We start from the raw sequence: 22,580 nt of genomic DNA on the forward strand, positions 1-22,580 counted from the left end.
AAAAAGGGATGGAACTTGAGAGCATTATGTTAAGCAAAATTAAACAAACTCAAAGTCAAAGAGCGTATGTTTACTCTCTTATGTGGAAGCTAGACAAAAAAATAGAAAAAAAAAGGTGTGGGAGTTCTTCATGAAAATAGAAGGGAGACCAGTAGAGGAAGGGAACCAGGGGAAGGAGGAGTAGACGAAAAGAGAAGATACTGGGGAATGAAATTGACCAAATTATGTTATGTGCATGCACAAATATGTAACAACAAATCCCACTATTATGTATAATCAAATGCACCAAAAAAATATATGGGATAAATGACTCTAGGGGGAAAAAACTCCAGAAAGAGACCCTCCCCATTTCTACCAGTGAGAACACAGCAAGGAGGCCCTGTCTGTTAGCCAGAAACCAGGCCTCACCAGACACCCAACCAGCCATTGCATTAATTGTAGGATTTCCAGCCTCTAGAACTGTGAGAAATAAGTTGCTGTCAATTTTTAAAACTACTCAGTTTATGGTATTTTTATGGTCAACTGAACAAACTAAGTTATATATTCAATTCCCACAAGGTCTTTTATGATCAAGGATTTCTTACTCAGTTTTGGTTCTAGGACTATGCTTACCTCAACAACCACAGGAATAAGTGGGCTGACATGTGTCAGTGCCCAGAGTCTTAGGAACATGAAGTGGGGGTCCTCCCCTGAGCAAAACAAGTGGAAGTGCTGTGAAAATCTCAACTCCATTTTAAGACCAGAAAGTAGAAATCAAGGATTTAGAAAGCCCCAATCTTGCCCCAGGAGCTCAACAGAATAAACCACAATTATGAATATTTTTGAAAGTCTCTGAATGTCATTGTCAGGATCAAGCTTACTAATAAATGAAAAATGATGTATGTTTTCAATCACCAAGATCACTGAGCCAGCCAGGCTGAACACAACCAGTTTGTTCCCAAGAACCCTGGTCTCCCCATTCAATTTATGTCACTTTTTAAAATTCCAGGCTCACAAAGAAGAGTAAACTCAGACATAAGTGAAAAAAATCACACTATTCCTTTCAAATTTTAAAATTTAAAGAAAGAAGAAATTTATTTTCAGAGAAATATGGGCACATGGGCAATGTAAAACAAATGTTTTCCAAAATCAAAAAGGGTTTCATCCTGGGCCTGGCCATCTCCTCCAGTACTGTGATTTTCTATGCAAAACATCACCATGGGTGAACTTGAGCCTGAAGCTTTCTGCAATGGAGAAAAAAAGAAGAAATCTGGAAGTCCCAGTATCATCAAGAACTTCCTCCAATATCTCTTCTAAAAGCAACAAGCCAATAGAGACACTCCTTAGCTTGATAGTTGCTATGAGTGAAGGGAAGGCGAATTACTAACACGATGAGCTCCTGAGCTTTACAGTGAACACCTCTGGAAGTATCTTCCCCACACCTGCCAATCTCTGCTCTGCGTACAATTAACCCTCCTGTGAGTGGACCCTGTAACTATAGTAGTACTGTGTGGTTCTGCCACCCAGTCAAAGCTAATAGGGTCAGGGCTGGCCACCTGGCTTAACCTGGGTCAGACTGGTCTCCCCCAGAAATCTGAAACTGGAATCTAGATTTCATGGCTAGGATCTTCTCCTTAGATTACTTTGTCTGCTTCTGCCACTTTGAAGTGGATCCCTGTTACTTTTAACTGAAGGAAACTTGACCAAATCAGGAGTTCATCAACAATTCGAGGGATATGCTCAAGGAGAAAAAAACTAATAGGATCCTAATAGGATTGGCTAGCAAAACTGGGCTCAGATTGTTCTCCTAAAGAACAAAGTGGTCCTAATATCTGGAATTTATGGTAGAGATGAATTTCTCCATTTCTCTAAGAGGGCTGAGTTAAAAATGCTACAAAGCTAGCCACATCAATGTTTATAGCAGCACAATTCACAATAGCTAAACTGGGCAACCAACCTAGATGCCCTTCAGTAGATGAATGGATAAAAAAAATGTGGCATATATACACAATAGAATATTACTCAGCATTAAAAGACAATAAAATCATGGCATTCGCAGGTTAATGGATGGAGTTGGAGAAGATAATGCTAAGTGAAGTTAGCCAATCCCAAAAAGACAATGCCGAATGTTTTCTCTGGTATAAGGTGACTGACTCATAGTTGGGTAAGGAGGGGGAGCATGGGAGGAATAGACGAACTCTAGATAGGGCAGAGGGGTAGGAGGGGTAGGAGGGGAAGAGAGGGGGCAGGGGGTTAGCAATGATGGAGGAATGTGATAGACATCACTATCCAAAGTACATGTATGAAGACACGAATTGGTATGAACATACTTTGTATACAGAGATATGAAAAATTGTGCTCTATATGTGTAATAAGAAATGTAATGCATTCTGCCATCATGTATTTAAAAAATAAAATCAATTAAATTAAAAAAAAAGAATTTAGAGATTACCTTCCAGGAGCCAGAGACAAAGGACAGTCAAATCCTTTACTATACAACACTGGATAAAGACATACCTAACAAGATCCACTCTGGGTATTTTTGTTTCAATCTAATAAACCTTTTATTTGCTCAAGCCAAAAAAAAATGCTACAAAGCAACTTCCTCCAACAAGAGTCTTATGAGCAAAACAAATGATTAATGTAGAAAATTATATGCATGTTTAAATGCAAATTTTACTCAAATATATCTGAAAGACAAAATAGGTACCAGGTTCTTTTCTCTTAAACTAAAGCCATAATGATATGATCAATCATTAAGTGGACTTACTAAAACATGTTGTTTAGATCAGTCTTATATTGTGATTGAGAAAATGTCACACCTGCCTATAATTCTCGTGTATCTCATACCATATTAGAAAAGGCGAGTACAAATGGAGCATCAGTCCATTGTGTATGAATATTTCATTACGCTTAAGCTTTAATTTTACAGAGCTGGGAAAGAGATAAGTCTTGATAATCTATTTTTCTGGTGGATAATGCAACCTAAAATTTTTATCTACAAAAATGTCTTTTTAGATTTCAATCTGCTTTTAGGCCTTGCTATTGCTTTCCTTCCTGGACATTGGCATTTCAGCTAGGATAGATACAATTAGATGCTTCTTCCCACTTTCCACTCATGTGCTCTCCTAAGAGTGACAGCTGCCCTGACCTCTTTAAAAGTCAGATGAACTCAATCTTTTCCTAGGAGCCCCAGCTAAAAGTATAGGTCTCTTAGGTCAGCAAAACTCGTTCTTTCCCAAACTCCAAATGGCTCTTCCCCATTAAGCCATTAGTAGGCCAACCAAGGGTTGTGCAATGCACATGTGAAAAGTAAGGAGAGGGAATTGGTATTGATTCTTCCTGTTCTATTCTATAAAACATTCCTTAGACTGCAAAGACCCAGGAAGAGACTGGCTTCTGTTCCAAAGATCACCAAACACATTCTTAGCCTTGAAACTTAATGTTCCACTGTAAATATCAACTTTTCACCGGGATATTATCGATATGTGCAAATTAGATCAAGTGTATTTGTGCAAATTAGTAAAAGTGGCAGTATAGGCAGGCTCTGTCTCCAGAGGCTGAGCTTGGTAAGTGGCCTAGGGGCTGGATTCCAGTTTTCACTCACCCTCTTAGTCACTTTATGGAATGAACAAATAGTACTACCAGAGACACTGACTCTTCCTTTGTGGTTGAAAATCTATCTTTGAATATGTTTTCAACTATGGATTTAAGAGAAGTGGTGTAATTAAAGTGTACCACTGCTACAACCTGTGAACTTTAGAAATGTAAAAAGTGATGCACTTTTGATATCATCAGTTTTAAAGCTCTTTTCCAATAGAAATCTGGCGGTCTCTCTCTCTCTCTCTCTCTCTCTCTCTCTCTCTCTCTATATATATATATATATATATATATATATATATATATATATATATATATACACACACACACACACACACACATACACATGTGAATGAGCAAGAAGCTATATGGTCATTTTATTTTCCCCGGGGAAGGAGGACATACACATACTATGGTTAGGTAGTGTCTCCCAGAAGCCCTGTATAAAAGGCTTGGTTACCATCCTGTGTCGCTATTAGAAGACAGTGAACCATCTCACTCCAGTAAGATTGGCAGCCATTAGGAAGTCAAACAACAACAAGTGCTGGCGAGGATGTGGGGAAAAGGGTACACTTGTACATTGCTGGTGGGACTGCAGATTGGTGCAGCCAATTTGGAAAGCAGTATGGAGATTTCTTGGAAAGCTGGGAATGGAGCCACCATTTGACCCAGCTATCCCCCTTCTTGGTCTATTCCCTAAAGACCTAAAAAGAGCATGCTACAGGGACACTGCTACATCGATGTTCATAGCAGCACAGTTCACAATAGCAAGACTGTGGAACCAACCTAGATGCCCTTCAATAGACGAATGGATAAAAAAAATGTGGCATTTATACACAATGGAGTATTACTCTGCATTAAAAAATGACAAAATCATAGAATTTACAGGGAAATGGATGGCATTAGAGCAGATTATGCTAAGTGAAGCTAGCCAATCCCTAAAAAACAAATGCCAAATGTCTTCTTTGATATAAGGAAAGTAACTAAGAACAGAGTAGGGACGAAGAACAGGAGAAGAAGATTAACATTTAACAGGGATGAGAGGTGGGAGGGAAAGGGAGAGAGAAGGTAAATTGCACGGTAATGGAAGGAGACCCTCAGGGTTATACAGTGGAGGGGGTAGAGAGAGAGGAGGGGAGGGGAGGGGAGAGGTGGGGAGGGGGGAGGATGGATGATGGGAAAGGCAGCGGAGCACAACAGACACTAGTATGGCAATTTGTAAATCAATGGATGTGTAACTGATGTGAATCTGCAATCTGTGTATGGGGTGAAGGTGGGAGTTCATAACCCACTAGAATCAAAGTGTGGAATATGATATGTCAAGAAATTTGTAATGTTTTGAACAACCCACAATAAAAAATTAAAAAAAAAAAAAAAAAAAAAAGAAGACAGTGAAACCTTTAAGAGGTGGGACCCAGAGGAGGGTCTTAGGTCTTAGGTCATTGAAGGGGATTGCTGAACCTTGGTCTCTTCCACTCTCTCTCTCTCTTTGCTTCCCAGCCACTGTGAAGTAGAGGTTTCCTCTGCAAGTGTTCCTGCCATGATATGTTGTGCTTTCACAGGCCCAAAAGCAATGGAGTCAACCAGCCAGGGACTAAACCCTCCAACACTATGAGCCAAAATAATCCTTTCCTATCTTTAAGTTGTTTGTCTCAGGTATATTATGACAATAACAGAAAACTAACAAACACATACCTGTAGTAAAGCGCATAAAGTAATCTATGCCTTTCCTGTATACATACACACTCCATAACAGTTCAATGCAAGGTTTAGGACATTTCCAACATCCCACCAAGTTTCCTCTTGAAACTGCACAGGAAATCACTCCTTCCTGAGGCCATCACTTTCTGACTTCTATTACCTCTAATTCATTTTGCCTATCCTTGGACTTGATAAAAATAGAATCAGTCTGTTGTGTCTGCCTTCCTCAACTCAGCACAATATTGGTGTAGTTCTTCCATGTTCACCTTATGGCAACCAGGAGGAAGAGGGAGAGACGGGGTAGGGGTGGAGAGAGAGAGATAGAAGGGAGAAGGGGGTGGAAGAGGAATAACCACAGGGAAAATGTACTCTTCCAGGGCACACCCCAATGACCCAACTCCTCCAGCCACACTCTACCTACCTACAATTACCACCCAGTCAGTCCATTCAAACTAGGACGGACTGATTAGGTTACAGCTAATTCAGTCACTTCACCTCTGAACATTCCTGCATAAACACAGGAGTTTTGTGGGGGGACACTTCACATCCAAACCATAACAAACAGTAAGGTTAGAGGACAGACTATCCACACACCAAAGTGGCTCTGAGCCCCATTCTTTGTAATCACTATTCCAGATCACTTGAAGCAGAATGTTCAATAGGTAGTGAGGACATGGTGAATGTCCTACCAAAAATATGTAATCACAAAAGAGCCTCACAAGGACAGACAGACCTGAGAGCAGAACACAGATGCCAACTCCCAAGCCAGCTCTTTCCACAAGGGGTGGGTTGTCCTCTCTGAGTCAGTTATTTTCCAATTTTAACAAACAGCCCAATTCAACTAGTATATAGGCCTACAGAGCAGTCACACAAAACCTAAAATACATGAGCATCCAAAGACTGTGGAAGGGAAGGAGTGAGGGAAGAAGGAAAGAGAAAGAGAAAATCTAAATGGTCAGTAAACAAAATAAAAGGTGTTCAACCTCCTTAGCCATCAAGAAAATTCAAATAAAATCACAATGAGATAACACACTCTGCCCATCAGAATACCTAAAATTGAAAAAGATTGACTATACCAAGTGTGACACAAGAGAGAAGAACTGGAACACACACACACTCTTTCTAGGAATCCAAGTGTGATGATTATAAGGTACAGCCACCTTGGAAAACTATTTAGAAAGCTCTACTAAAAATGAGCACAAACTATCAATATAAACTAAAATTGAACCCATGCCTCCCCTATATGTCAGCAATTCTACTACAAGGTGTATACCCTACAGAAATATATATATGTGTTCACCAAAAGTCCATACCAAAATATTCATAGCTGTACTAATTTTAGGAGGCAAAGCTGGAAAATTCCCAAATATCCACCAATAATGGATGTATACACATATTCACAATGGAATACAACGCAAGTGCATGGAACAAGTTCTACATAGGAAACAGCATGAATGAATCTCATTAAACAATGTTGAGCAAAAGAAGCCAGTCACCAAAAATGGTATACTTCAATTTTTATGAGGTTTAAAATGGAGGAAACCAGTTAATAGTATGAAAAGTCAGAATTTGAAATTGTGGGGCTCTTTGTGGGGCAGTGGTAGATATCTATATCTTTCTCTGAGTGGTAATTACACAGAACTCACATTGTGATTATTTATTTGTGCTATATACTTAGAATTTGTGTACTTTTCTAAACATAATCTTTATATATGTATGAGTATGTGAGCATATGTGTATGTATGTGTGTATATATTTGTATGTATGTATGTGTGTATATATTTGTATGTATGTATGTGTGTATAGGTTATATATATATATATATATATATATATATATATATATATATATATATATATATATATATACACCATAAGTCCTCCATATCCACATATCTATGGATTCAACCAAATATGAATCAAAAATGTTACATTGTTGCTGGCATGTACTATGTAGTTGTATCTAAGAATGCCACATCTCTGCTGGACACATACAAATCTTTTTGTTTTTCCTTGTCATTATTTTCTTAACAATATGCCATAACAACTATTTACATAGTATGTACATTACACCTGTTATTATAACTAATCTAGAGATGATTTAAACTATATTGGAGGAGAGGTAGGCTTGATAGTACATACCTGTAATCCCAGAGACAACAGAGGATGAGGCAGGAGGATTCCAAATTCAAAGCCAACCTGGGAAACTTAGCAAAACCCTGTCTCAAAAAAATTTTTTTTAAAAAATGTAGCTCAGCAGTAGAGTGCCCCTGGGTTCAATCCCCAGTACTGAGAGAAAGAGGGTGGGGGAGGAAAAGATATACCAGAGGGTACACATAGGTTATATGCAACTGCGTTTTATATAAAGGACTTAAGTATCTGAAGATTTTGGTAATCACAGGAGTTCTTGGAACCAGTCCCTACAGATATCAAGGGACAGTCACTTACACACACACACACACACACACACACACACACACACACAGCAGAAGAAACTGCTTTGGTAGAATTTGTCTAAGGATCTCATGATTCTTGATCAATGCGGCTTTCCTGAACTTCATAACACCACAGAAAGCCATTAATGTTTTTGTGATCTCAAACATCAGTTTTGTTTCACAGCTATGAAAAGACATCCACTAAATAGTGATACCAATTAAGTATCACAGACACTATATTAGAGCATTAATGATATGAAGAAGGAGGAGGAAGGGAACTAATATTAGTAAGCACCAAATACATTAGCAAGCATATACTCTTCACCCTGTATGTGTTATCTTCAGTAATTCTCCCAGTAGCTCCCTGCAATAGGCATTAGTATTAATCCCATCTTATAAAAGGAGGAACTAATGGATAACTTAAGTAATTTGCCCAGGTTGCAAAGCTCCTAAACAGCAGGACCTAGATTCAAATCTGGGATTATTTTGCTCCAAAATCCAGAGTGGTTCCATTACATCCCATATCATGGCTCTAGACTATTAGTGCCTTTGACTTCTACTAATAACTCAGAAAACTTGCACCCTCATAAACATCTCATGTAAACAAAGTAATCTAAGCTGATTTCTTAGGAATATTATTGTATTATGCTCTGTTGCCATTTACAACCCAGAAAAATGCTCCACAGCATTCACTCCTAATAAGAGAAGAGAAATGCGGGTCCAGGTTCCCTGATTCCCAAAGAACATTTAATTGCCCATGACAGCCAGAATATAACAAACCCACCCCCTGAGAAGGATCTCTATAAAGGGGGAGCTACCAAGGCCATGTTACTTTTAAAACTTTTTCATCATAGTCGTTTTATTATTCATATACTTTTAATAGCATCTGAATGATTGTTTTATAGACCTACTACATCTCAAGTTAATGCTGAAGTCATTACAAGTAGCTCCCTTTTAAATTTTTAACCAGAATAAAATTTTACAAAAAGTACACATGCTTTAGAAATAATAAGCAGAAATTGAGACAGTTTTACAAGGCAGCTTGTACATTTTATTTTGCCACACCTGTATTTGATGTCCATTACAACTATAAAAACTAAAGACTTGGCAACGACCTACAGCCAAATATATGATGTTTTCTCCCTTAAAGGCCATTATCAGGAAGTATCACAGAAGAAAATGAAGGAAGACAACATTCTATTCTTCTTCTTTTATTAGAGAAGAAAACCAGATGGAAGCAGTTGGGGAGATGGGATGCTAAACAGGAGAATACTATAAGTCTCAGCATTAAGCGACAACTAAATAAGTCTACTTAAACTACCAAGGTTGACATGCTCAGTTTAGAAAGGGCTAATGGTTGTCTTTTATTGAAGGGAAATGAGTTTTGTTAAATGTATCGATAATACTAACACATTAATAATTGAACCATAAATCTTTTCCAATGTCCCATTAGATACACTTTATCATATGCACAATGATGGATTTAATGCTTCTGCTTATACATAGAGGAACTAACAGCAGAATCCCTCCCAGATACAGATGGTTGGGTTCTCGAAATATCTGTTAGAACTTTCAGCTATAAGACAGGAAGACATTTTGAGAACAATAGAATTGAGGGAATAAGGTTCTAAATAAACTTTTAATAAATTCTCTTACAGCTACTAATATACAACAATAAGCTAACCAGTATACCTTAGTCAATAACAACACTTTTACATATCTTATATGAGTAATAATGACCTCTGGGCAATGAATCTCCATTCCCCTTCTCTTGGCTTCATTAATTTTTATTAAAGTCTCCTTCTTTCAAGTTTCAAAAAGAAGTCAGTGAATTCACTGTGTTCCTTCAATAAACTATAGTCAGAGGAAGCTTTTCTTCTTGTTAGTTGTTCAGCCAAAAACATTTCTAACATTCAGATTTTACAACCCAGAGCAGTAGTCACCCTCTTTCCCCAAAAGGCTCTCTTGATCTTAGAAATACCAAAATTTGTTTTTTAATAGAAACTCATTAGATAATGCGAATTGATTCATGCATTGCAGCCAACTAGCTTGTTCTTCATTCCTCCCCAGTCCCAGAATGATGGCTCTGATGTCCACATCTTCAATTCCCTGCTGATTCTCCACCATACCAGAAGAGTCTGCCTAAAACGTCCAGATTTCCTTTTCTTCTTTTTCCTGCTGCCCCCTGGAAAAACTCCAGCTTTACCTACATGTCTACTTGGCTAGACACTAGTACCCATTATTCAATTAAACACTAATCTAAGTGTTGCTGTAATTAGGTTATTATGTAGAAGTGGTTAACATCTGCAGTCAGTTGACTAAGTAAAGATTATCCTCCATGATGTGGGTAGGCCTCATCCAATTGGTTGAAGAACTTAAGAGCAAATGCTAAGTTTTCCTAGAAGAAGAAATTCAGTCTTAAGACTGCAGAAGTCTCCCTTTATCTGTAGAAGATACAACACAAGACCCCCAGTAGATACTCAAAACCATGGATAGTACTAAATCTTATGTATACTACACTTTTTCCTATGCATATGCACATATGATAAAGCTTAATTTATAAATTAGGCAGATTAAAAATAATAAATTATGATAAAATAGAAGAAAATATAATGATATACTGTAATAGAAGGCTGTGAGTGTGGTTTCTCCCTTTCAAAATATCTTACTATATTTGCCATAGTTCAGATCTGGAATGTCCCCAAAGGCCCATATGTTAAAGGTGTGGTTCTCAGCTTGGGGCTCTTGGGAGGTGGTAGAAATCTATAAGAGGTGAGGCCTAGCAGGAGGTCTTCTGGTCATCGGGGGTATGCTCTTGAAGGGACAGTGGGACCCCAGCCCTTCCTCTTCTCTTTTTCACTTCCCAGCCATGATGTGAGCAGCCTTGCTCCACCAAGTGCTCCTTGTCATGATGAGCTGCCTTGCCACAAACCCAAAATCAAAACTATGAGCCAAAAACCCTTGTCTCTTTCCCAGTTGATTAACTCAGATTATTATAGTAACAGAAGGCTAACAAAGTTTTTTAAAATTTCATTTAAAGGAGTCACTTTACAGCTTCTTTTTGGCATATTTGAATTGATACCAACAGTACTCTTGGGTTTGGGGGCCATTATTAAGTAAACTAAGAGTTACCTGAACACAAGCACCACAGTACCACAATAGTCAATCTGCATAAATCTGGACAAAGGGATGATCCACATCCTGGGCAGGATGGAGCAGGACAGAGAGATTTCACATTTCAGAATGACATGAGATCTAAAACTTATGAGTTGTTTATTTCTGAAACTTTCCAGTCAATATTTTCTGACCATGTTTGACTGTGGGTAACTGAAACTGTAAGAAGCAAAACAAAGAATGAGAGAGGACAATTATACACACAGTAACAACTCCTGCCTGAGCTTCCAGTCTACCAGCCTGCCTGAGGATTTCAGATTTTGAAGTTGCCAGCCCCCGCAATTATACTCCAGGCCTGACTGACACACCACCTTCCTACCATCTCTATTCCTATTGCTGCTAATTCTCCCCAAATAAGGGACTCAGGTCACCCATCTTAGAAGAGAAATCTCACAGCCCATAGTAAACATCGCATACCAATATATTATGGAAGGGGAGTTTTAAGTCATGTAGACATTGCTATAATTTAACATTCTTCTATGTCAAACTGACTTACTATTAGAACAAATTGCCTCATTACTTGATTGTAAAGCAACTTTGAGAAGACTTGTGTCACTCGGTTTAGAAAGGATACTAGCTCATCTGGAAGCTGTTTTCTCCCCCTGGAATTGAGCACATTTGGGAAATCCAAACCACCTTCTCAGTCCAAAGAACAGTGAGAGAAGCTGGCACAGCCCAGGGCTGCCCTACCAACAGCCTAAACTCACTGGAGTCTGGAGCTCTGCCCCCCACACAATGGAAGTTACAAGTATTTCTAAAAATCTCCTGCCAGATGTTAACCTTAGCATCAGGCCACACATGGGGAGATTTCCCATGAGAATGACTATTGACTAAGCATGTCTCCAACTAGCGCTCAGAAATCTACATCACATGTGGCTCTGCAAGATGAAGTGGGGCAGAGGCAAATTATAGATTTTAGAAAAGGAAACCCCTTCTCAGAAGTTAAAGTATATCCTTCCTACTGATTGAGATCCAAGCATTTCATCAAAGAGCTCTGGTCATATTTCTAAAAAAGACATTTTAGTCAAAATACTTAAGTCTGTTAAATAAAAAAAAAATAAAACTGTTTTTTCTAAAACAAGAATGCCTACAAATAATAATGATTACCATGTCATTTGGATTATTATTCGTTATTGATCAGAAAACCCAACAATAACAAGTGTTATTAATGAGACTTCTCAATCCACCATGCAACTTGTCAAGACTGACAACCAGAAATTGTCATTAAAGTCCTTCATAGGAAGAACCACCAGTCAACCCCGGTCAACCCCAGTTGACTAAAAGATTCCTCGTAAAACTGGCCAAATTAAATCCTGATGCTCTCAACCAATGAATATCAGAGGAAAGTCTAAGAAATCCCTCTAGTCATTGGTAAGAACAAACTATCACAGAGAAACAGGGGAGATGTGAAGTTCCCATAATATTTTAGTCCCCTGGGGAAAAGCACATCCATGCCAATGAGTACCCCTTTACCACTGCCTCACATACACCCCAAATTTCAACCCATCCACCTCAGATCTTTGGCTTTTGCAAGAGCCCTTGACAAGTTCTTTGTCCATTACAGATCCACCCCTGATAGGATAGGCAGAAGAGATCCTTAACCCCCATCCTGACACTTCAGGAAATGGAAGCACAGATAAATTTGTGAGTGTCATACAGCATTTACCTCCATCATTTGTCACTGACTAGAAGAATTTGTATCAGGAGCAACTAAAGAATCAAACTGACTTGCCTGAACCTGAAGAAAACACCATGCATTAAAAAGCAATCCTATCTTTGCAAAGCCCTGAGCTCTCAGCAATACGTGTAGAGTGATTTATTTGAATAATTACTATGAGTGAAACATTATGTATGCTTTGTTACATAAATATAAATAAGTCAACCGCTCAACCTGAGGGAGTTTATATCCAGTAGAGAAGACTGACAAGTCCACAGCTGAAAGATGGTAGGCAAGAATTGCTTGATTACGGAAGACAATCCTGTAAGAACCCACACGGAAGCAATCAATTTCAATGAGGAAAATTGAAACTGAATTTGGGTGATTTCCCCTAGAAACTCAAAAGGAAGGAAGTTTAGGAAACTCAAGTGAGAAAAGAAAAGGGGAAATTTATACAGATGGGAGAATGAGCCCCAGCTACATGACTGCAGACAGAAACCTGCAGGAAAAAGAAAGGACTTTGCCTTGGCTTATAGACTGAGCCGTCTTCCCTGTTTCTTCCTGAGTTTCTTCCCGCAAGCCTGCAATAAAAGTCCGTCACACACAGCAATCCTCTGCAGAGTGCCTGGGCACAGGAAAAGAAAAGAACTGGGTCAATGTGGGGGCAAGTAAGACAGACAGGGCCCTTTTTCCTCAGGGATCTGTAAATCTTAGAAATTATAGTTGAAGGACTGTGTTTGGATATTAAAAACTGAGACTAGAGGCTTGGCCACATTTGGATTTCGCACATAAAAAAATGGTAAAGCAATAAATTTTAAAATGACAGTGGGGGTGCAAAGGAAGGAAATGACTTTGGAATTCTGTGACACTGAGCTAGTTCAATGAACCTGGGTCCATGCTTTCTCTCACGCCCTGTTGTTAACTCCTGCTGGTCCCTCTGCCTCAAACACCTTCTTAGGGTTACCCAAAGGCTGCCTCCCTCAGGAAGGCTTTTCCATTCTTCCAGGCACTTGTCTTAGGCAGTTCAATCTGCTGTCCTTAACTGCCATAGATAGGATGGCTTAAACTATAGAAAATTACTACTCACAGTTTTGGGGGCTGGGAAGTCCAAGGTCAAGTTTCCAGAGTGGTCACAGTCTGAAGAGGGCCCTCTTCCAGTTCATAAAAGGGACCTTCTCATTTTGCCCTCACCTGGTAGGAGACATGAGCTCTATTGGATCTTTTCTTCATGTTTTTATTAGTGCCTTATAATTATACATAATAGCAGGGCTCATTGTGGCACATTCATATATGCACACAACATAATTTACTCCATTTCATTTCCCAGTACTTCTGCTTTTTCTTCCTTGCTCCCTCCTCCTGACCCCCTTCCTCAACTCTATTAGTCTCCTTCTATTTTTTTAATTGGTACATTATAATGACATATAAAAATGGAATCATTATGATAAACATGCACATAAGCTAACTAGATTAATTTTTATAAGTCCCATTCATGAGGGTTTCACACTTATGACCAAATCACCTCCCCCAAACTCCCCAACTCCTAATATCATCACATTGAAAGTTAGGGTTTCAACATGTGAATACTGAGGAGACACAGACATTCAGTTCAAAGCAGCACTTGTGTGCTCCCAGGTATTTATCTAAAGTAATTTCACTACCTGAATGTCTAACCAATGCTACTCACTGGACAGTCTCTCCACTAGACAGTAAACTGGAATCAAGAACAAAATCTTTTCATCTGTGTAACCTCAGTACCAAGCACATTAGCAAGCACATAATTGGTGCTAAATCAAGGCTTCTACAAGTATGAGTAAGATAGAGGGTAGGGGACAGGAAGATTTCAACTGGACTATGAGGGATGATTATGAACCAATTAAACAGAGAAGAGAGCAAAGGTGACCTATGAAAGAGAAGCACAGGGAGGTAAGACATAAAAGCTAAACATGGTGGCCTGAATAAATGCATTTATCTCTGCTCTCTTCTGAAATCCCCCTGGGTTTAAGAAATTTAAGAACTTGCTAAGGTAATTTGTAAAAACTAATGCAGAACAAATAAGATTAGAGATATCAACACATTTTTAGAATATGAGAAGTAAATGGAGTAATAGAACCAGTTGTGAAGGATGAAAACCAAGACCAAGAACAAGCTCAGAGTGGACAAGCCAAATGCAACAAAAGATTTTGCCGGCCTGATAGACAGACAGCCTGAGGATCCAAAGCCCAGAGTATTATCAAAATAGCAAAGTTGGCCAAGTCCACAATTTGAGGTACTAGAACCTTCTTCCATTCATTTACATCCAGGTACTACCATCTCCAACCTGTGGTGGGAGTTTTGAGAGTTTTCTGCAGTTTTTGAACTATAGTGTCCAACACCTAGGACACTAGACCCTCAATGAATATACTATATGTTTTATAGCATATTATAATTTAAGAATGTGTACACTGTACACTTTCAGCCCCTTCATACCAGATATTTCAATAATTCCAGCTCCAGATCCTGAGGTTCCCCCAGTGGAAAAAGTCCAGGGAGGGGCTGATCACCAGTAGAACTCATCAGCCAGCAAATCCACTCATATACCCATATCCACCCAGAACCCTGAATCACCTTTCTAGTGACTTGTTAGTAAGTAAAAATTGTGAAAGTAAATATATCACTTTATCCCCTTTATAATACCATCCACTTTATTTACACCCTGAAGATGCGTGGTACTCGTTTTTGAACATTTAAATACCATACTCAAACAGAGAAGATACCCAGAGGAAATAGGAGAAGTCAAACCCAAAATGATGTATTATGGGCCTGGCATCCCCAGGGAGCAGCACTGAGCCACAATTCCAATCAGAGGAACAGATGGTTTGGTTTGTAATTAGGAAATTCCTGTACTTAAAACCCAGAGTTGAAAGGGACTTCTGCATATAGATGTGTGATGTGTAATGATCATTTCCTAAATTGTTTTTTTTTTCTTTTTTTGGTACTAGAGATTGAAGCCAGGGGTTCTCTACAACATGGCTACATCCCTAACCCTTTTTATTTTTTATTTTGAGGCAAAATCCTGCTAAACTGACAGGCTGGCCTTGAATTTGCAATCTTTCTGCCTCAACCTCCCAAGTCACTGGGATTATATGCATGCACCACTGCACTGGCCTATCCCCTAATCATAATAAAATAAAATAAAGACATGTTTATAAATCAAAAGAAAATTTTATCCAAATTTAAACCAAGGGAAAGCGGCACAAGTTCCTGCCCTAAATTTCAAAAGTGGCAGCAAATGAAAGACATGGAAGAATTTCAAAAGACGTATGGAGTTTCTGAGGTCCATTAGAAAAAGTATCCCAATTCTTTATAGCCTCCCACTAATGAAAGTTTACATCCTTGGGTTAGGGATGTAGTTCAGTGCTTAGAGTACTTGCCTAGCATGCACAAGGCTCTGAGTTAATCCCTAGCACAAAAAAAAAAAAAAAAACCGAAACAAAAAAAAACAACACCTATTTTACATCCTTGTTCTTTGCCACATGTTGTTGCTGCTACCTCCCAGGGATTAGGCTTGACCATGTGACTTGCTTGAGCCAAAAGAATGTGGTCACAGACATGAAGCAAACATGGGGGGGGGGGGTGTTTGTTTTTTGTAAGATGGACAGAATGCCATTATTTTATTTGTTTATTTTTATGTGGTGCTAAGGATTGAACCCAGTGCCTCATACATGCTAGGCAAGGCCTCTGCCACTGAGCTACAGCTACAGCCCTAAACATGGGTTCTTAAATGTGCTTGTGTGTCTCAACTTGGGCTTTTATGCTGTTGTGATCCCACCATGTAGCAGCTCCCTTCCATCATGGACCACAGGATGAAAATATGGAGCATCCCTAAACCAGACTGAAAAGCCTGGAGTCCAGCCTGGCCCAGCCGAGCCCAGTCTAAACCATAACTTACCTACAAACTCCTAAGCATGAAAATTAATATGTGTGGTTGTAAACCACTGAGATTTTGAAGATGTTTTTTGTACAGCAAAAACAATTATAGACTTATAACTTAATCCCCACTTTTTAAAAGGATATGACAGAAAGAAAGTGAATACAGACAGTTCTTAACTCCTCACACCTCTAATTTGGAGAGAAGTATGTTGTAAGGGGTCTAGGCAGCCCAGGAAAAGTTAGGGAAGAAATCCTCAAGAGAAGAAGCATGTATTTGCCACTACAAGACATCAAGATCTCAGGAGAGGCGAGAAAACCACCAGGGATTAATAGAGAATTCCTAAAACCCCCAGCTTCCTCCCTACTTGGAAATAGAACACCCATAGGCAGAGGTTATCCTGCTATGGGACAGTGAAGGGCTGCAAGAAAGGCTTTGTCTATCCACAGCAGAACTCTCCTCCACCACTCCAGTCATTCAGCCCAAACCCTGATCATATAAAAGTAAAAATGCACAAAAAATAATATTCTGTCTTTCAGAGACAACGACAAATGTGGCTTAGTTGAGGTAGAAAGCAAGAGATAATTCATCTGTAGCATATAATATTGATTATACTCTATTATATTAGTGTAAATCATGCATACCAACCTTCATTAAGATAAAAAGAAATAGAACCACAAATCCCATCTTATATACAAGTATAGTGAACCAATAAAAAATGTGGGGAAAAAAAGAGAAAAAAGAAATGACATGGCAGCCAGGCCAACACTAAAGCACAGGAAAAAATACAAAGGAAGAGAGAGATCAAGGGAAGAAAGGAGGAAGAAATGGAGAAGGAGAGACAAAGAACACAATTGAAAAAAATACACAATCTAAGTAACAGAAGACTAATTTCCTATGAGTGCCTCTTGAACTCACAGAATTTAAGAAGAACAAGAATTTAATAAAATAATAATCCAATGTAGAAATGAATAAGTAATGGATGATTCTATAGAAACAAAAATAGTAATCAAAACAACATCATTACAGAAATAATAAGTAGGAATGACAAAAAGACGAAAACAATCAAATCCAAAATATCAACAAAAAAATAGAGCCTTAAGTTCATCATAGCAAATAAAAACTATACAAGCAATTGAGCAGATGATACAGGAAAAAAGACAATAATGTGTGCTCCTAAAAAGAAAGAAAGGAAGGAACGAACAAGTGAACAAACAACCTCTGTAAGAATAAGAAAAGACAGTAAAGAAGAAAATTCCTACAATGTAAAAGAGAACTAAACCTGAAGCACAATGGGCACTATGTTGGTGAGCTTTCTATCACTGTAACAAATCACCTGAGATAAACAACTGAAAGGGAGGAAAGATTCACTTTGGCTCCAGGATTCAGTCCAAGGTTACTCGGACCTGTTGCCTTTGATCTTGTCATGAAGCACTATGTCACCACAGGAGAATGCAGCAGTATATCATAGCAGGAGAATGTGGTTGAAGAAGCTGCTTATTACAAGGCAGCCAGGAAGCAAAAGGAGAGGCCAGGGTCCCAATATTGCCTTCAAAGACATTCCCTCAAAGACCTAAATTCCAGTAGGGTCCACCTCCTAAATTTTCCATCGCCTCCCAGTGCGCCAATAGCTGATAACCCGAGTCTTTAGTATAGGAGCTTTAGGAGGACATTTAAGATTCAAAGTGTAGCAGGGACAAACTGGTATATAATGATTAACACTATGACACATTCTCAAGAATGTACAGTGAGCTCTCCACATCCATGGATTCCGTACCCGAGATTCAACTGTGGATCATGTTCTATATAGTTAGACCTATAATGGTAGTGTCTGTACTGAGCAAGTACATTTTTCTTGTCATTATTCCCTAAACAATACATCATAACAACTTTTTTTCAGAGCATTTACACTGTTTTAGGCATTGTAAGCAATCTGGAAATGATTTAAAATATGTAGGATAATGTGCACCTGATATATGCAAATAGTAGGTCATTTCATATAAGAAACTTTAGAATCCATGGATTTTTATATACTCAGAGATCCTGAAACAAATATCCCATGAGTACTGAAGAGCAACTGCATTACACGCCAGTAATCAGAGGGGGACATCTCAGGGTCAAAATGATACCCCGAAGGAATAAAAATGAACTGTGCTCAGACTTCCCGAAAGCAGTACACAGAGGTAGGGGGCAAAGGGATAATGCCTACAAGATCCCAAGGGAAAGGGAGATGCTGGAGCCTGATATCCACAGTCAAGTCATCCCTCCATATGGATATAAAGGTGGATCTGTTCCAACAGAAAAGGACAAAAGAAATGGCATGGGGATTGAAAGAGTAATCCTTGACCACAATATGCAGTCAATCTAAAGATCAGTGGGGAAACAACGGGTTTTAAAATGACACAACACTTGATAGAAAGTGTGACCCAGGAATTCTATGACTAGACAAGCAGAACTTGTCTTTTATGAAGCTAAGAGCAAATCAGGAAACAAAACACCCATATGTAAAAAGTTGCTGCGGACTGGGGTGTTGCTTGGCCTACACAAGGCCCTGAGTTCAGTCCCCAGTACCATAGGGGCAGAGGTGCAGAGAGAGTACTAGGCAATGAAGTACAGCTTGACTTTTTTTAAAAAACAGAATAGAGAAGCCTTGATAAAAGAATTAGAGGTGGGCATTAGTCCATCTATTTAAAATCAAAGGACCCAAGTCACTGTGGTTACAGTAGTGGACACCCATAATCCCAGGTACTCCGGAGGCTGAGGCAGAAGGATGGCAAGTTTGAGGCCAGCCTGGGCAACTTATCAAGACCCTTAGCAACTTAGTGAGATCTTGTCTCAAATTAAATAATAAAAAGGGGGTGCTGAGGTTGTAGCTTAGTGGTAAAGTGCCCCAGAAGAAGAAGAAGGAGAGGGGAGGGGAGGGGAGACAGAGAAGAAGAAGAAAAAGTAAAAAGAAGAGAGTGTAAATATTCAGCCTTTGCAATTTTAAAACAATCAAATGAGTCATCAGGATTCAGAGAAATGAGAAGTGGACAAATGCATATTTCCTCATTTGTCACAGTAGGAAATCAATTGCCCCACCCAAAATTGAAAACTGAAATTAAAAATTTTTTTTAAAAAAAGGGAAAGAGCTACCCAACCTTCTCATCATGCTTTTCCCTTTATTTCTGAGGAATATTTTAGGAACTATAATCACTAGTGGTGAAGAAATGGGCCTGAATCCCGGAAGTTCCTGCAGTCCCCACTCAGTTCATTTTCTCCTGTCAAATTCAAGTAAAGTTGAATTTCAAATATTTCTAAATATAGCTTTCATTTTTATAAAAGTGCTTTCATTTCTATAAAATTATTTCGCTTTTTTCCCTCTATGACTATATCTGCAAAGAAGTGGGGAGGAAGAAGAGAAGATTTGGAAATGATGTGCACCAGTTGTAAACAAGGGTTACTTTACACTGGGGTTGGCAAACTATAGCCCACAGGCCAAATCTGGAGCTTATAACACAGCCACACCTATTTCTTTACATATTATCCAAGGCTGCTTTCATGCTACAACTACAGAGTTGCTGTGACAAAGGCAGTCTGGCCTACAGAGGCTAAAATATTTACCATCTGTACATTTATAGCAAAGTTCGCTGATCCCTGCACATAGATGGTGAAATTTGAGGGAAGGGGGTATTTATTTTTTGTGTTTGACTTTTTCTTTTTTATTTGTTGTATAACTTTTTTTAGCAAGCATTATAATTTTAATAAAGCGATTTAGCCATTTTTACATGTTGAAAAGATCACCCTGCACACCCTTATATGTCCAGGTATTGGTCTGCTAGAGACAGGAATTAGGACAAATGACTTCCTAGCTCACCTCAAGCTTTGTTTCCCATGGAGAAAATCCCCTGCTGAGAACAATACTCTGCCTTCTGAAAAGCTTGTGTTTCTTTGGAGAAAGCTCAAAACAAAGAAAGCTGGGGGTCCTGGAAATCTCTGCCAGTTTGTCAGGTGCCCATCTCAAGAAGCCAGTTGTGTTGCTGGTTTTGGCCAACCATTTGAGAATGCTGTCCAAATAAGAAGATGATGGGGAGGGAAAGGCAGGAGAAAAGAAAAAAAAACAACTTGTTTCTTTTTAGCATCTGCCAAAATTACAACCTTCAGCAAATATCACATAACTCATTAAAAAATTCCTCATTTACTGAAACTAAAAATGGAAGTAGCCCAAAAATCAGAAGAAAAGAAAAGCTAATGAGTCCGGCTTGTGTGTTTAAAATATATTTCTCAACTGCATGCTAATTTTCCTGGGCTCAAGAAAATGCTTTTTCTCAAGGATTCAAATTATTAAATGTTGTGGAGTCTGTGCAATCCAAAGGAAAGTCAGAGTACGGGAAATTCCATCTCATCCTTGCATGAGACATCTTGTCAAACTGCAAACTAGGAAACTAAAAGGATGCTGGCCATGTGTGACTTCCACTTGGAGCCTCTGCCCTCTAGCCTCTGGGCTACCTCAGTGCTCAGCTTTTCTACCAAGAAAACCTCCCTGACCATGTTCGCAGCCAAAGCATGGGATGAACACCTGCTCCTATTCTGCATATCACTTCACCCAGCTATAAATTATTAATTAACTACAGAGCATTCCAAGGGCGCAGAAGCATAATTCTACAGGAGGAGCCATCAGCCATTAAAAACAGGAGAAAGATTAAGACCCAGGAATTAAGAATTTTCATGATTCAAGATGTTTCCTGTCTTAAAATAATTAATAATGTTGATTTTATTTCCTCATTAAATAAATGTGCTTATTCCAAGAACAGTAAATCTCCCCAAGTCCAATAGTCATCAGAATAAAAGATTACTTCTGCTTCCTTTCTGATTAGAAAGCAATTTTATTTTTTAAGGAAAGGGGAAAAAAATCTATCCTTTGGACTGTTTCTACTAAAAATGCTAACTGATCACTAACTACAGCTAAAAGCAGAGGGCTGCCAATGATTTTTCTTCATACCTTATCTAGTTTCTTATATAATCAAAAAGTTTAAAGATCAGTTGTAATAGGCAAAAAAAAATAAATTAACTGAACATGCAACACAGGTGGAAGTTGTCTATGCAAAATGTGTAAGTTCTTGTCATAAATTGAAGAGCTAAAAAATATTTCTTCTGAAGAGTTTACAAATTTCGCTCAAATACGACAGTTTGGTCCTATTTTATTATCAGTCATCAAGCTGTTTCATAGCATCTAGGATACTCCCTGCAATACACATAATATTGACGGCCTGCATTGCCGCTGCCCATCCCAATACCACAAAATCCCTTGCAGTGGGCAGATCACATGACAATCTTTAAGAGAGGGAACCCTTAGACATATTTCAAACTGGCATCTCTCAGCTGACCCACAGAATACTGAGGTCTAGTTAGGGAGGCCAATCTTTCTACATGGAGGCACATTTTTCCACCACGGGTCAGGAAAGTCCAGCCAAGACATCAAGAATAATTCAAAAACAACCAATTTATGAATCTACATTAGAAATTCAATCCCACCGCTAAAGCCCAGACATTCTATGTTCCACTAGTCACTGAAGTCAAGCTAAAATGCCCCAAAGAAAAAAAGAATCAATGTGGAGAGTCTTCAGGGTTTCAAATTATAAGGAAGGTCTGCATACTTAATTTGATTCTTCACATGTCTGAACATGTGCTACTTTGATATAAATATACATGCCTCTTTAAAACTCATATATTGGAACCTAATGCCCAGGGATAGTATTAAAAGAGGAGGCTTTGGGGAAGTGATATGTTACAGAGATTTTGGAGTTGTCTTCCTCTAAAAAAAAATGCAGCATTTTGTTCTGATAAGCAATTACTAATGCATCATCTTGATTCTATTGAGTCTTGGGTTTTGACTTTAGGCAGATCTATTCAGCTTTGCTCTCTTTACTACAGCATGTCCCTAATCCCTAGGATACAGTCCCTCCTCCTGAGGCTAGACTTCCTGGGGTCTCAAATAATGTATGGCTCTCCTTTGGCTAGATTAGAACTCCAAGATATCTCTAACAGATGTAATTTTTAAGTTGGGCAAAGTGGCACACACCTGTAATCCCAGCAATTTGGTAGTTGGAGGCAGGAAGATCACAAGGTCAAGGCCAGCTTCAGCA

General features: G+C 38.8%; 1 long non-coding RNA gene across 1 annotated transcript; it reads right to left on the reverse strand.

Moving 5' to 3' along the window:
• Nucleotides 1-1,098: 1,098 nt before the first annotated feature.
• On the reverse strand, nucleotides 1,099-22,580 carry LOC124080076 (uncharacterized). The gene is made up of 4 exons (XR_006847574.2): nucleotides 22,517-22,580; nucleotides 13,633-13,736; nucleotides 7,422-7,498; nucleotides 1,099-1,223 (listed from the first exon to the last, which is right to left on the reverse strand). It is a non-coding gene; the product is annotated as an uncharacterized LOC124080076 (long non-coding RNA).

Source organism: Marmota monax, unplaced genomic scaffold (assembly GCF_021218885.2).
Source record: "Marmota monax isolate L192 unplaced genomic scaffold, Marmota_monax_Labrador192_F-V1.1 WCK01_AAM20220418_F8-fsc00265, whole genome shotgun sequence".
Lineage (NCBI taxonomy): Eukaryota > Metazoa > Chordata > Mammalia > Rodentia > Sciuridae > Marmota > Marmota monax.